The sequence below is a fragment of the Schistocerca serialis genome, chromosome 6 (genome assembly GCF_023864345.2).
Source record: "Schistocerca serialis cubense isolate TAMUIC-IGC-003099 chromosome 6, iqSchSeri2.2, whole genome shotgun sequence".
Lineage (NCBI taxonomy): Eukaryota > Metazoa > Arthropoda > Insecta > Orthoptera > Acrididae > Schistocerca > Schistocerca serialis.
Window position 1 is genome coordinate 291595786 of NC_064643.1, and position 16143 is coordinate 291611928.

Sequence of the window (16143 nt, forward strand, 5' to 3'; positions counted from 1 at the left end):
TACCGAATTTTGACTTATTTAGATTGGCAGTGACTCCCGTCCTTTCGAATTTGCTCAATATTCTATTTATTATCGTAATATGCTCTTCCGAGGTGGGAGTCGCAATCAAAATGTCATCCATATATACGGTGACTCTATCAAGCAACTCAGTGCCTAACACCGAAGCCCTCGTATTTAACCTGAATGGGAGCCCTTTGAACTGGTAACTCCAGTCAGCGAAAATGAAAGCTGTATACTTTCTCGACTGCTCCATCAAAGCTATCTGCCAGTAGGAATTTCACAAATCTCTGGATAAAAGATACTTCACCCCAAGGAACTTTTGCAACTGTTCCTCTAAATTCTCTGGTTTGGTCCTTACTGGCACAGTAACCTTATTAATGTCACGAGTGTCTAACACCAGACGTATTTTACCACTATCTTTTGTAACCATTAGTAACGGGCTGCTATAAGGTGACATTGACGGCTCAATTATTACACATTCTAGCATCTTTTGTATCTCTTGTTTGATTGCCTCCTTTTTCGACCATGGACTGGAGTAAGTAGCATTACAAAATGTCTTCTGTGGTATCACATCAATATTATATATGTAACCTCTGACGATCCCTGGTCTCTCAGAGAATACCTCTATATATTCTGTTAATAGCTGAGATAACTGTAATTGTCTCTCTGGTGTCAGAAACGTGGATTCCTTTACTCTATTACTGATTGAGGCCGCGTGGGATTAGCCGAGCGGTCTAAGGCGCTGCAGTCATGGACTGTGCGGCTGGTCCCAGCTGAGGTTCGAGTCCTCCCTTGGGCATGGGTGTGTGTGTGTGTGTTTCTCCTTAGGATAATTTAGGTTAAGTACTCTGTAAGCTTAGGGACTGATGACCTTAGCAGTTAAGTCCCATAAGATTTCACACACATTTGAACTTTTTTTTTTTTTTTTACTGATTGACAGGGCTCTGTGTTACTAACATTCTCTCCACCTTGATGGCTATAATCTCCCCCCTCCCCCCCCCCCCCAAAAAAAATACTGCTGCATATACAGCATTTTTGGCAGGGTACACTTCACTTCAACATTCTGACAATACTTGCCATGTATAGTGCTCAGCAATTCCAGTTTCACTCTCACTTCTCCAAACTGCAAATACGTTGAGAGAGGTCCATATAGGCATTCCTTTCCCTCAAAAACTCCCAACCCAGCATACAGGCGACTCTCAATCCCTTTTCAACTAGGAATGTGCAATTGAATGCTCCATTTCCCATAAATACGTCCACCTGTACCTGGTTCTTCACTGTCTGTGGTTGGGCACCAATAGTCCCCAACACTTTGCAATTCTGAACTGGCAACACTGACACATTATGCAACTGGCACAATTTCCTATAGAAAACATAACCCACAACATTAACCATTGCTCCTATACCAATCATGATATTGACCAGCATACTAAGAACTTCACCCTGAACCACAGCCTGTATCAACTCACTATCTACTTGATTACATCTCTTATTCTCTGATGAAAGTTACTCCTTCATCCCAATACCATTATTATACAGCATCTTAACATAGTCACTACATCATGTTTCTTCTTATTCTCTTGTGTGCTCTCCGTCTGTCCCACGGCCGACAACGTAGAGCTAATTGTGCCCGTCTTTAGTTTGTCGAATCGGTTGATATAGGACGATTGTCATTCGTCAAATCAACTATTCTCACACTTTGATTCTGATTTTGCCAAGCCGGGTTGTTTGAAGTACCTGCTTCACCATGTTCGTTCCTATTATTGCTATTGTTTGGATATTTTTCTGTGTTATTCTGACTATCCTCTCTCAGATACCACGCCATTGCAAATCTATTCTTCCACTGTGACCCTGTGTCTCGCAATTACTGTTGATTGCCACCTCCTGGGCCAAACCTTTCCTCATACCTTCGTTTCCATCTGTGTTCGGGTAAACTATTTCTCCAAGCCTGTCTATTGTTATTACCTCTGTCACTATTCGGATGGCCGTTAAACGACTGGTTTTCGTTCATAGGTTTACCATTGTGGTTTCGCCCATTATAACAATTCCCACAATTATTCCAACCATTTTGTTTATTATTGTTCTTTTACTTATAATCACAACTATTTCCATTGCCACTTTGCCATTTTAAGTCTTCCTGAATTAAATCTATTGAATCCAACACAGACAAGAAGTTATCCAGATCATTGTCTGGAAATAGTTTAGTTTCCCTCTAATATTTGGCGGAAGTCTGGCCTTTAATAGCTTGATCACTCAACGATTTGAGATCGGTTCGTCCCAATATCGCGTTTTGTTGATGTACTTTTCAAAATACTTTCTTAGGCTTTCTTGTTTAGGACTAAATGCCTCTGAACTATATACTTCTTTTCTAAGTCTTTCCGGAATACAAGGCGACCAGTATTTATTTAGAAATGCCTTCTCAAATCGTTCACAGATGTAGCTGGTTTCAGCTGCATCTGTCGCCCATAGAGCAGCATCTCCTATGTGCGAAACAATAAACTGTATCTTTTATTTCTCTGTCCATGCTCTGGGCAGTACGTTTCGAAAACTCTTTATAAATACAACCGGGTGGATATTTTTCTTATTGGTGGAGAAGCTTTGGAGCTGCCGGTGTTTAATTAAACTGTCTTCCACCATTACTGAAGATACAGTGGGCACAGTCCTGGCTCCATTCAACAGTTCACTGTTAGGACTACACGTCGCGCCTGTACCCCACAAATTGTGTTATAGTGGCAGAGAACGGTGCATTTTCGTGTGAAACATGCGAAGCAGGTACATAATTATCATCTATTCTCATGTTATTTACTCTTTCCTGTTCTGTCTGATTGATCTGACTAATCGAGTGAACTGCGCGAATTGCGCGTGGCACTTCTGATTGTATTTTATCGTTTATTTGTTTCTCTTTGTTATTCATCCATTTTTCTACTTTTTCTTCGACTTTATTAGTATGTTACGTAAGGCAATTCTGTATACTTTCCTCATTTTCTATCTCTATATTTTCTACCCTCTCAATTATGTTCTGAATGTCTTCCTTCATGTTATTCTGCTCTAGTTGCAGATTTTGTACGTCTGTTGTTAAATAAGCCACCGAATTTGGAAATTCCTGGTACGCTTTTTTCAAACTGGCTATGACTGCTTTCATGACTTCTAAGTTTTAAACAATTCATATATTCTGTTTTCCCTCTCTTTTTCCCTTTCTTCATTCTCTCTTTCTCTCTCCCTTTTTAACTGTATTCATTCCCTCTCTCTATCTCTCTCCTCCTGTTGCTTCTGGAATTGATCTAACTTCATTAGAATTGCAGTTACGGTGTCGTAACCAGGCGCGTTTCACGCAACTGTTTGTTTAGTTGCGGGCGTGGCTGTTTCACCTGCAACAGTTGGCAACACGCTGCTATCACCGCTACGCTCACTTTCTGCTCGCTGATGTGCAGTTTCTACTTCATGATTCGTAATATTTTCCTGTATATTTCTATTGGATGTAGATCCCATGGAGACTTCCTCCAATTCGTTGTCACTAACCTCTCGTGAATCTGCTTCCATGTCAGCTTCTCTCCAAGTCTTACTACGTAATCTCATTGACTCTGTACGAGCAATTTATTTCTACTATTTTTTACCGGAAGCAATGCTGAACCACCCCAATCTGAAAATTTAATACCGCTGGCCCTAATGACTTTACGTCATTGTCTCCCACCCCACGCAACCTACAGCATGATGATTTCTGACCCAGAAGGTACCACCTTGCCACTGACACTTGTGTCCAACAAGAATCAAGAACTTCTGTTTCCCACCTCTCACAGTTCTCACGATGTCACATTCCACCTCTGTATATACACTGAAGCGCCAAAGAAACTGGTTAGGCATGCGTATTCAAATACAGAGATATGTATACACGCAGAATACGGCGCTGTAGTCGGCCACGCCTGTATAAGACAACAAGTGTCTGGCGCAGTTGTTAGATCGGTTACTGCTACTACAATGGCAGGTTATCAAGATTTAAGTGAGTTTGAACGTGGTGCTACAGTCGGCACACGAGCGATGGGACACAGTATCTCCGAGGTAGCGAGGAAGTGGGGGTTTTCCCATACGACCGTTTCACGAGTTTCTGTGAATATCAGGAATACATCTAATCCGCGACACCGCTGCGGCCGGAAAAAGATCCTGCAAGAACGGAACCAACGATGACTGATGAGAGTGGTTCAGCTTAATAGCAGTGCAGCCCTTCCGCAAATTGCTGCTGATTTCAATGTTGGGCCATTAACAAGTGTCAGCATGTGAACCAGTCAATAAAACATCATCGATATGGGCTTTCTGAGCCGAAGGTCCACTCGTGTACACTTGATGATGGCACGACGTAAAGCTTTAAGCATTTCCTGGGCTCATGAACACTGATATTGAACAGTTAGTGACTGGAAACATGTTGCCTGGTAGGATGAGTCTCGTCTCGAATTGTGTTGAGTGGATGGATGTGTATGGATACAGAGACAAACCCATGAATCCATGGACCCTGCATGTCAGCAGTGGACTGCTCAAGCTGGTGGAGGCTCTGTAGCTGTGTGGGGTGTATGCAGCTGGAGTGATATAGGACGTCTCATACAACTAGATACGACTCTGACAGGTGACATGTACATAAGCATCCTGTCTGATCACCTGCATCCATTCATGTCCATTGTGCATTCCGACGCAACTGAACAATTCCAGCACGACAATGCGACACTCCACACATCCAGAATTGCTACAGAGTGGCTCCACGAATACTTTTCTGAGTTTAAATACTTCCGCTGGCCACCAAACTCTGAAGACATGAACATTACTGAGCATATCTAGGATGCCTTGCAATGTGCTCTTCAGGAGAGATCTCCATCCCCTCGTACTCTTACGGATATTTTGGCAGCCCTGCAGTATTCATGGTGTCAATTCCCTCCAGCACTACTTCAGACATTAGTCGAGTCCATGCCCCATTGTGATGCGGCACTTCTGCATGCTTGCGGGGGCCCTACACAATGCAAGTGTACTAGTTTCTTTTACTCTTCAGCATATATATGTAACACCGAACTTAATGGGAATGCCATGCTTCATTTAACGCCTGTCCACATCCCTGTTGTCTATCCTTACCATTGCTTCTACTTTCCCACTGTTTGTATCCACCCATTCCATTTCTAAACCATTAAGGCTGCTGGCACTGCCTCTGGATATGCCCCAATCATCCATAACTGTAACATAACTCATTAATGGGAAACACTCCTCACTTGTCACGTACCCCTGTTGCTATATCAGTTTCTTCAAACTCATAGCCAGCCCAACAGCAGAGTACAAGGCTTTCAGGATACCTGCCTAAATCTTTCTAAACGTGTTGGATTACAGAACCATCAGGAAGGTATCTACTGCTCGACTTCTTGGAGTGTAACCTTATTCATCCCATCACTGTTCCCAAATTTGTAAGTTTGTACATTTATCTTGTGAATCCTGTCTTTGAAACTCACTACTGTTTCATCGTGTTTCTTCGACATTTTACGTACTTGTTCATGAAAAAACCTCGCTCTGTTTTGCTTTTTATACCACTGTAGGAGGCCTGTTTTCAACTGATAAATGACTGTGTGTTTGCAAGTATACCCCACTCGTGCTCCACCTTCAGAAACGTCTCAGTTTAGCTGATGAGTCCGTACATGGTGGCACAATGGAGGTACGGTATAACTGGCCACGCTTTCCTTCCCAAATTTTCTAATAATTATGCCAGTCCGTCCTTAAACTGACGTAGTGAGCTGCCACATAGGTTTTCTTCCTACCTGTTATGTGGATATACTCTCGTAGTTTTACGTCCCCTTAGAGAGATGTAGCAGCGCCGTCAGATTCTGAAAGTGCAATACTATTGTCTAAATTCTGCGTAATGAATTTTTTAGACAGGACACCATTATGATGGATTTCTTTAAGAAATTCATGTAAAATGAACTTGTTCACACTGATTGTAAGCTAACTATTAATGGTACGAGAGCATGGTGTACTGCATAACTAAATCGAAAGGCATCTTACCGACGACTGCCGACTATGGCACACAGTCAGTAATTTCATCGTACAATCGGTTTACTTCGTATAATATCGTACACCTGCACTTATGCCATAGTTATTCATTCATTTATTAATATCAGCGTTTCCTGGAATTGCAAAATTACTGAAATATAGTACGAGGGTTGGAACTTTAATAGTGGCAACTATTTATTTACAGCTCATTCAAAATATATAAGTGTTTCAAAGTTTTACTGACCTTCAAAGTAGTCGCCAGCATTGTGTATAACCAGTTGCCAGAGGTGTGGAAGTCGTAGGATACTCTTCGCAGTGTCAGTTGTGTTGACAGTTCGAGTGGCGCGGTCTATTGCCCAACGAATTGTAGCAGTTCTGAAGCGAATGCACTTCAGTTTAGAAATCGAGTTGAACTTACGAGGCCTTAAGTCAGGGGAGTGCAGTAGGTGGTATAGCGCTTAGCAGCACCATCAGTTAAACAAATCAGTAACAGCTTGCACTGTATGTGTTTGAGCCTTGTCTTGCAAAATGATGGTCAGGTCCTACAGAAAGTGTCATCACTTCTGTCTCTATGCTGTTCATTTTTGAAACACAACCAACGACCAGCCAGGAATCAAACCCAGGCCCACTGCATGGAGGAGTGGATCGGAAGGGTACCAGGGGGCAGAGTGGGGCAGGGGGCGAATCCCACCGAACCTATGGGGCACAGGGAAGTGGGAGATATAGGAAGCAACATAAGTGGATGGCTTTATTTTCGTTTATTAATTTCTATTTTTGTGTAATTTTTACTATTATTATGAAATTATGTGCAACAATGTCAATCACATAGAAAAAAAACAAAAGGCTGGGTAAAAGGAAAGAAAAATAGTTAATATCCGCGCATTTATGGCGCGCTCTCCCCTCTATGGAGGTTGGGGGTAGAATCGATCATAGGCGGCCTAAACTCACACCCCGCCAGAGGGAGGTTAGGTGCCCTCAGATCCAGGCACTCCCCAACTAAGTGAAGGTATTACAAACATCCCTCGAAGATAGTTGGCAAATAATGTTCGGTAACAGGGTGTGTGTTCAAGCACCGCATGGGAGGTTTGTAAATAGTTCCAGCAGTGGAGGCGGGATTTTGGCCCAGCATGGAATAGGTAACTGACCATCCATCCCTTGACCCATGTATTGGCATGAAATTTGGCGACAGGAAAATGTTTGTCCTCCAGGTATAGAAGCAACAGCAGTTCAGTCGTATCTGGTGGAACTTGAACATAGCAGACAGTCATTTGCTGCATGAATCGCCAGATGTTTTGTGAAGAGGGGCAGGCCAGATAGTGATCATCAGTGCAAGTTGCTGGTGAAGAAGGCAAAGAGGGGAATCCAACAAACCACTGTTGTGCAGCCGCTGTTTTGTGGCAAATTTGCTGTTGACTATGTAATATCATATTGCCTACTCACCCATAGGGAGGAATGCTGCTTAATGTACTCCACACTATGAGCCACCGGATGGAGGGATATCTGGCCTACATCACATTATGGGGAACACGATGCAGTAGTAAGTTATAAAAGTCCTTGGTCATAGGTGGACGAATATCTGGGTGGCTGGTACATGTGTAATTGTAGTTGATGAAAAAGGCAGAAATGTGAGACAAATGAGGCACGATGTGGCCGACAGATGCTGGTGGGTGAGGTGAATGCAAGTAGGAGAACCTCAAGCAAGCTGTTTGTTAGGGATGTACCCTATCTGGCCAATTGTTTTCCCATGATACTCATATACAAGGCTGCATCCCACATATGGACGTTGACGAGTCTGAGGCCACCATGCCATGGAGACCGGGTAAGTGTCTCTCAACGGACTTTGAACATGGAACCAGCAGTCAGATAACAACTAAGGGCCACCTGAAAGTTGCATCCAATCGCCTTTGTTATAGGGAGCACCTGCACGGTGTGGGCCAGTTATAATGCCACGTAAAGATTAAGTAACTTAGCAAATTGAAATGCGTCCTGGCAGTGCAGGAGGTTGTGGTGGATGTCATTACAGATGATGTGTAACAGGTGATGGAAATTCGTTCTGACTGCACATGTGGAAGTAGGGGTAAAGGTGATGCCCAAGTACTGGAATGTCTGCACTAGCAGTAGGTGTGCCACTTCATCTTCCCGGAGGCCTCATCCAATGAACAGCAACGAAGATTTGGCGATGTTCATGGCACTGCCAGCCACAGGCTCATAATGGTAATCAATCTGAGGACTGCTCGAATCTCGGAGCCAGAGTGGAAGAGGAGGAGGAGGAGGCCATTAGCATATGCCAGATAGCAAAAAGTGTGTTGGCGAAGGGTGAGATCAGGGAGCTTGTTTGTGAACACCCCCCCCCCCAAATGAGAGGCTCATGAGCAAAAGTATACAGGGGGTAGCGAGGGGATCCCCTTGCTAAATTTAATGGCAGATGGGTAATAGCCCTGCTGAACATCCATTGACTTGGACTAATGAAATGGCACTCCCGTAAAGGCGCTGGAGGACATTGATGAAGGGAGGTGGGATGCCCATGTGGGCTGCAACCAAAAACAGGAAACGGTGGTGCACTTCATTGAAGGCGCTATCAAAATATATAGCGACAACCACTGCATGCAGGCTCCGCCATCACAATTAAGTCTCAGCATTCCCCTGTGGCAGTCTCTACATTAACCTGTTCCCTAAGTGTTGTTTGCTCTGGTGAGAGGACATGAGATGCATAGCGAGTAAACAGGCAAAGATCTTGTAATCAGTACTGAATGTGGTGAGCAGTCTATAGCTTGTGACTGTTGAACAGTGGGATGGTTTGTGGACTGTAACAACGATGCCTGCAACAAAGGAGGGTGGGACTGTTTGGTCAGATGTCATCAGTTCTTGCAGTCCTTGAAACATAGTCATCCACCACATTGCCATGAGCGCCCAGAAGGCTCGGTAAAACATAGTCGATAAGTCATCAATGATGGGCGATCTGTTGACTACACCCTTACTGGTTGTGTCATCAACTTTGTCTCTTGTGACAACCACTGTCAAAGTATCTGCCTCTGGGAGGGGGCGGGTGCATGTGATGTAATCCAAAATGGCGTCATCTACTTCAGCATTCACATCTTCTTCCCTGTAAGTACATCAGTAGTGGTCAACAGATGTGTGAATGATATTCTGATTGGTGACCTGCAGGCCATGAGATGTGACCAGAGTATCGATGAGCTGCTGACAACGCTGTCTTTCATCAGACACTATATGAAGGTAGTGGGGCAACAGGGGTATTAGGTCACTTTGTTGGTGCAGGTTGCCTACATTCAGGGGCAAGTATACATTCAGAGGCAAACCTATGGTTCTCCGTTCATTGACAGGTCCTTAACCTATTGTTCTGTTAAGAGGATTATGACTCATTGGGGATAATCCTTCCTTTTGATTGACAGTTCCGTAACCTGTTTTTCCCCACCCCTCCCCTCCCCGTCCTCATCGCAAAACCTCAGGAAACCTCCAGTCCCCCTCGCTCTCGCTCATACAGGTACACTTTCAGGCCTGAGTTATTCGAATAGCCCCTCTCACTCTTATCAATTTGATTGACTGTTTACTTAAATTGATCAATGAATTAACCTCTCCCACTCTAGTAAACCCTCCAACCTCCCTCCACTCTCCCCTTCCTTGTCTGGACGGCTCTGTGATGGAGAGAAAGGATCTCAGAACAGGAAATTCAATTACAAAGCAGAGGGTATATTGTTTATTTACAAAAATTCAGTTTGCTGGATTGGATCTCTCTTGTCATCATTCTCCGCTGTTTGGAAAGATGCAGGTCTTGTAAAGAAGGAATTAAATTGACCACTTTTCTTCTTATCCTGATCCTGCAAGGAATACTGTCATGAGACCCCAATCACACGTAATTACACTGTTAAAAATCTTTCGATCGTGAAGCACACACTGTCCGCTATCCCCTGTCTACTGGCCCACACCCAGTGCTGACTTGCGCCACTGCACATGCAGCTCACTTGGGGTTCTGCGTAGTGGCGTGGCCATCAGTGGCCAGACCATGAGCCTGACAAAGAGTGTCTGCTCGGGCCCCGTGACTGACATACCGGATGTCACGCTAATCCCAGAACAAAAGAACCTGAGAAATTCCTGTCAAAATACGTGCCCCTGTGGAATACCGACGCATGCAAGAACGCATGCAAATTCCTGACTGAGAATAGAAATTCAATTATGTAGCATAGGATATACTGTTTATTTGTAAAATTCAATTTGCAGGTGCTGAATCCCACCTTTATTTGGTGGAGAAAGCTCACGTCCAGAAACTACATATCCTAATTACGTAATACATGACTACATCTAAGCCGACAGTAGCGACATCTAGGGATGTTGTAGGCAAACAGATTTCTGGTAGCGACTGTACTTCAGTAGCCAGTTGCAATAATGACTGTATGGACGGTGCGGCCTATTCTACACCTTATTTTAGATCTATATGACGATGCTATGCTGATTATATTTATATGTTTTGACGATGCCAATATGGCCTTATCACTTTAGGACATGGTGTAAAAAAAGGGACGTTTTACCATATTTTCTGCACATCTCCCTGGTTGTACAATAGTATATTGTGATACGTTTTGCTGTATTTTGTTGAAAGACACACTGCTCACTAGGTGTATATATTTGTATATTATAGATCTGAGGATGGTCATTACGGACTGAAACCGGTCATCGTCTAAAGAATTCATATTTTGATCAAAGACTGGAATAAAAAACAAGGGAAAGCTGATGCAATTTCGATATCAAAAATAGAGTGAAATAATCCGTTTGCACTATCCTGTCAAATTAATTTAATTGTTTAACGGTTTCCAAGAATCAAATAAATCGCTTAAAACACTCACTTCCATCTTACTATGATCCTTCTTTGTAATAAAACATATTTTCAACATTTGAGTATCACACACAAACATTATGCAAATCAAGTAATGAAATTTCCATCGCAATAGATCGTAAAGTTAAATATACCTGGTGTCTTGTATGCGGCCTCCTCTACCACAATGTTTCCACTAAACATATCTGGTGAAATAAAATCCTGGCAGTCACACAAATTCGCGATCACAAAGCGCGCTCCGCCGACTGCGGGGTAGCTCAGTCCGCGCCGGCTGGGAGAAAGAGACCCACACCCAAACGCGTCTGTGCACTCAGTACAACTATCGGAAACAATAAATTGATCAATCGAGAATTTGACGTCATGATTTGGGTTTTTAAAAGTAATGTAGACTTTCTAAAATGATTCTCTCCGCTACAATCAGAAGAAGGGCCGGTCAGAGTGGCCGTGCGGTTCTAGGCGCTACAGTCTGGAACCGAGAGACCGCTACGGTCGCAGGTTCGAATCCTACCTCGGGCATGGATGTGTGTGATGTCCTTAGGTTAGTTAGGTTTAATTAGTTCTCAGTTCTGGGCGACTGATGACCTCAGAAGTTAAGTCGCATAGTGCTCGGAGCCATTTGAACCATTTGAATCAGAAGAAGGGAGGAAGGCTCTACTGCGTGATAGAATAGAAACATCAAATACCACTGCAAGACAGAGTCCACTGCGATGCACTGAGAAGCGCTAATCACGACACACTTAAACCACAATCCACTCCATAGCAATAAGCTGTCATGGCAAGATGTCGAAGATAGCTGAAAGCACTCGCACATCCTGAGCACTCAACTCCCAGCGCACAAAACCCCTCAAACGCCGCTGTCACCAACGTTCAGGGACCAGAGAACCTGTACAAAGGCGCCGGCAGTTGTGACCGAGCGGTTCTAGGCGCTTCAGTCCGGGACCGCGCTGCTGCTACGGTCTCAGGTTCGAATCCTGCCTCGGGCATGGATGTGTGTGATGTCCTTAGGTTAGTTAGGTTTAAGTACACTACTGGCCATAAAAAATGCTACCCCAGGAAGAAATGCAGATGATAAACGGGTATTCATTGGAGAAATATACGAGGGTTATTCCAAAAGTAAGGTCCGATTCGCCGTAACTATTGAAATATGGCGCCAATGACAAAACACGCATGCGCGCCGACTCCCGGCAAGCCTTGCGCGTCAAACGCCGCCATTCGCTTTGTTACTGTTGCTGAGTGTAGTTCACAGTGTCACTTTACAATGTTTAAGACAATTGATCAGCCCACCGATTGTGAAGTAAGGGCAGTGATACGGTTTTTGTCTGCAAGAAACAATTCAGCGGCGGAAATCCATCGGCAGATTACTGAAGTGTACGGTCCTAACATAATGAGCGACAGTAAAGTGCGCAAGTGGGTGCGAGCTTTTAATGAAGGACGGGATAATGTGCACGATGAACCACGGTGTGGCCGACCATCAGTGATTTCAGACGATTTGGTCAATGCGGTTGACAAAAAAATTCGTGAAGATCGCCGATTCACTATTACAGACGTAGACATGCATTTTCCGAATGTGAGTAGAACAACTTTGTACAGAATTGTGTCTGAACATTTGAAGTTTCACAAATTGTGTGCCCGTTGGGTTCCCAGGCTGCTTACTGAGCCCCAACGAATGAAAAGAATGGCTTTTGCTCTTGATTTTTTGGAGCGATATCATAAGGAAGGTGACAGTCTTTTAGACAATGTTGTCACAGGGGATGAGACATGGGTTTCTCACATCACTCCAGAGTCTAAACGTCAGTCAATGCAATGGCGTCAGACGTCATCGCCAGTCAAGGTCAAGGCAAAGCAGACAATCTCAACACGTAAGGTTATGGCGACTGTGTTCTGGGATAGACGTGGAGTATTGTTAGTCGACTTTATGGAGAGAGGAACAACGATTAATAAAGCCGCCTACTGCGCTACCCTGACTAAACTTCGACGTGCAATCCAGAATAAGCGACGTGGTCTTTTGTCGTCTGGATTCTTGTTGTTGCATGACAATGCCAGACCCCACACTGCAAATGAAACGCAAGCTCTGATCAAGAAATTTGGATGGGAACAGATGGACCATCCTCCTTACAGTCCGGACCTGGCGCCAAGTGATTTCCACCTGTTCCGTTACTTAAAGGAGTTTCTCGGCGGCAAGCGCTTCGACACAGATGATGAAGTGAAAGAAGCAGTTAAGGACTGGTTATCGTCACAGGCGGCCGATTTCTATAACATAGGCATTCAAAAGCTTGTTGAACGATGTGACAAATGTTTAAATAAGTATGGAAGTTATGTAGAAAAATAGGTAAAGATGTAAGGAATGTAAATAAAACAATTGTTTTGAAAAAACATTTTAGTTTAGATTTTTTTTTTATAACCGGACCTTACTTTTGGAATAACCCTCGTATTATACTAGAACTGACATGTAATTACATTTTCACGCAATTTGGTGCATAGATCCTGAGAAATCAGTACTCAGAACAAACATCTCAGGCCATAATAACGGCCTTGATACGCCTGCGCATTGAGTCAAACAGAGCTTGGATGGCGTGTACAGGTACAGCTGTCCATGCAGCTTCAACACGATACCACAGTTCATCAAGAGCAGTGACTGGCGTATTGTGACGAGCCAGTTGCTCGGCCACCATTGACCAGACGTTTTCAATTGGTGAGAGATCTGGAGAATGTGCTGGCCAGAGCAGCAGTCGAACATTTTCTGTGTCCAGCAAGGCCCGTACAGGACCTGCAACATGTGGTCGTGCATTATCCTACAGAAATGTAGAGTTTCGCAGGAATCGAATGAAGGGTAGAGCCACGGGTCGTAACACATCTGAAATGTAACGTCCACTGTTCAAAGTGCCGTCAATGCGAACAAGAGGTGACCGACACGTGTAACCACTGGTACCCCATACCATCATACCAGGTGATACGCCAGTATGGCGATGACGAATACACGCTTCCATTGTGCATTCACAGTTCTGTCGCCAAACACGGATGCGACCATCATGATGCTGCAAACAGAACCTGGATACATCCGAAAAAATGACGTTTTGCCATTCGTGCACCCAGGTTCATCGTTTCGTTGAGTACACCATCGAAGGCGCTTCTGTCTATGATGCAGCGTCAAGGGTAATCGCAGCCATTGTCTCCCAGCTGATAGTCCATGCTGCTGCAAACGTCGTCGAACTGTTCGTGCAGATGGTTGTTGTCTTGCAAACGTCCCCATCTGTTGACTCAAGGATCGAGACGTGGCTGCACGATCCGTTACAGCCATGCGGATAAGATGCCAGTCATCTAAACTGCTAGTGATACGAGGCCGTTGGGATCCAGCACGGCGTTTCGTATTGCCCTCCTGAACCCACCGATTCTGCTAAAAGTTATTGGGTCTCGACCAACGCGAGCAGTAATGTCGCGATACGATAAACCGCAATCGCGATAGGCTACAATCCGACCCTTATCAAAGTCGGAAACGTGATGGTACGCATTTCTCCTCCTTACACGAGGCATCACAACAACGTTTCACCAGGCAACGCCGGTCAACTGCTATTTGTGTATGAGAAATCTTTTGGAAACTTTCCTTATGTCAGCACGTTGTAGGTGTCGCCGCCGGAGCCAACCTTGTGTGAATACTCTGAAAAGCTAATCATTTGCATATCACAGCATCTTCTCCGTGTCGGTTAAATTTCGCGCCTGTAGCACGTCATCTTTGTGGTGTAGCAGTTTTAATTGCCAGTAGTATAGTTCTAAGTGTAGGGGGCTGACGACCTCAGATGTTATGGCCAATGGTGCTTAGAGCCATTTTATACTCACGGCCGCAGCCGCAGTCGTGGACACTTGTGTACGCCAGAGAGAACCACCCCCAGCCTTGGAGAACATCTGAGGATGCTTTGCGTGGCGGGACTTTAGATGTTATTAATGTCGAGTGCAAACGCCCATCATTTTGAATCTTCTCTCACGCAACACACACACGTCCGCTTCTGTCACGCTCACCCAGCACACTGGTCAGTTCGCCACCTTCGCTGCTCCGGGCGAGATCAGATAGGTAGGCGCATTCTTTGTACACATCAAAGCCTGAGCTAATCCATTATTTCCAGTTGCCGCCTCCTCTGGCCACAGCTGCTGCCAGCCACAGTGCACTACGAAACAAGCAGCTACGGCTTGGACGTATGCAGTAGTTCTAATCAGTTCCACCATGACATAGACTACTCAGTTTAAAAAAACCCACTTTACCTAATCTGCGGCAACGACGTTGTTGACCATACACCTCAAATTTTTCACGCGAAACCTAGTTTCCTCCCGTTAGTTTCGAAGATACAAGAAATCGCACAATACACACGTTTTTGCATCGCTAATGTGTCATTACTTGTTGTGAAAATCCTGTACATAACTATGGCATAGGCTATATTCCCTCTAAGTATTCTTTCATCAGGTAGAAAAATATCTTTTCTTATCTGTCACATCCTGCATCATAGTACTAGAATATTAAACTCATTTTTGGCTCATGATGGAGCTCTAAGATCTACCACTGTCACAGGACGCCTCCTCACTTTCGAACTCTCTATTAAGATAACAACACAGAGAATTTGTAAATATAATTTTTGTACTACGTATCACTTTATAAATTCGGTAACGCTTACGATTTTATTACTTTGGTCTCTCACCGTGTAAGTGAGAGATTCAAATATCGCTACAAGATATCGCCGTAACTAAAAAAATACCAAGTGAAGAATCATATCCGTGGTGCCATACATCGCCTACACCCGTCAGGTGGCATGTCGCTGACATCAGATTATAGGCCAATTAATTAAATTGACCATGAGAGTCACTTTGCATGGCGAGTAGTTTTTCTTTTTCAGTAGTCGGATTACACTCACCGGGTAGTTCAAATGGGCATCTGTGGAGGGAAGACGATGCTTTTTTCGGAGAACACTACTGAAAACCGACATTTGAAGCTGACCGTAGAAGGATTCTACCGCCAGAAACATACGTTACGCGTAAGGACCGCGCTATTAAAAACATGATCACAGTGACTATGTTACCTTAACCCTACATAAGGAGCAATCTTGGTTCTACAGGCACACCAGAGTTGCTAAAATTGTAACGCCTTCTGATAGGAATGCTATCAGTGATTTGGAATCAAGTCTCTCTATTTAACCACATACTTGCGTCGGATCCTATGGAGACGTCTGCTAATGATTCAAATGGTTCTGAGCACTATGGGACTTAACTTCTGAGGTCATCACTCCCCTAGAACT